Source organism: Giraffa tippelskirchi, chromosome X (assembly GCF_054371585.1).
Source record: "Giraffa tippelskirchi isolate mGirTip1 chromosome X, T2T-mGirTip1v1.2.pri, whole genome shotgun sequence".
NCBI classification, from domain to species: domain Eukaryota; kingdom Metazoa; phylum Chordata; class Mammalia; order Artiodactyla; family Giraffidae; genus Giraffa; species Giraffa tippelskirchi.
Window position 1 is genome coordinate 56,868,805 of NC_137289.1, and position 1,369 is coordinate 56,870,173.

Below are 1,369 nucleotides of genomic sequence, written 5' to 3' on the forward strand. Positions count from 1 at the left end.
AGGGGGAGAAAAAAAAACATACATTATGGGGAGATGACATGGAGTGGTGGAGGCATTGGATTAATATTCAGAAGACCTATGTTTGGAAGAACATTTTAAGTTGACTTTGCTTTAATGTAACTAGGGGCAGGTCATTCAACCTCTGAAACCTTACTTTTCCTCATCTGTAAAATGAAGATTTAAAAAAACTCACAGAGTTATTTAAAGATTAAATGAGATAATGTATCAACATAGTTTCTGATGCATATTGAACTCTCAGTGAATGTTAATTAAATTAGAATATCAGGTAGAGAGTATTAGGGAGACCATGATTAAGTGCTAAATTACATGGTGGTGATGCTAAGAAAAAGCCCTTTCTAGTGGTCATAGTTGTTCAACAGTAAACTGAGTTATATCAAGAAGTACTGAATACTGACAGTGTTCAACAGCTGGATGATTATTATGTTAGGTTTACAGGGTGCTCTGAAGTATTAAATATGGGGTTCAATACCAACCTTACCCTTATATTTCACTAACTTCACTCTTACTTTTTCTACTTTCTTTTATCTACAATTTCATCACTTAAAAAATTTTTTTACCATCAAGCCCGTCTTTGTAAGCTGCCTTGACATTTTTTGGAAATGAAGCCTGATATAAACAAATAAATTTCACAAAAATTGTATGTGGAATTAGACCTGGGAATTAAAAATTCTGTGGTTTCATTTTTTGTACTAGGAAAGATTTGATAGGAAAAATCCGCCTTTAAGAAGGCTAAAAAAATGAATATAAGTCACAAACTCTTTTCATTAACACTGTTTTCAGACTATTGCTTTGTGGGTAGGCACACTTTTAAACTTTTTTTTGGCTACTCTGAGTCTTTTTTGCAGCATGTGGGCTTCTCTAGTTGCAGTGCGTGGGTTCTCTAGTTGTGGTGCATGGATGGGTAGACATTTACTATTAGCTAAGATTTTATAATAGTACTATATAAATGAATAATTACACTGCCTCACATTGGTTAAGTTTGAGTTTGTAAAACATTTTCATGTCACCTTCATTATCCTCAGTTCATAGATGAGCAAAGTAAGTTTTCCTGCGATGTGCCCCAATTCACACATCTCCCTATCTGTAGGCAGTTATTACATAACATCTGCATATCCATCATAGTGGGTCTAATTTATCAAGCTTCATATCCTCTGCAAGAGTGGAACATCATCATCTTCCAAAGATCTTCCCCAATTAAAAACACATGCAAACACCCAAAGTATCTGTAAAGGGGACTAGTCCCTCTTCCTAAACTGCTTCTCCCCAAAGAATTGACTTTTAATTCCATCAGAAAAGTTTAAATCCTATGGGCTGAAGAGTGTCCTTTATGAGAATGCAAATACTCTTC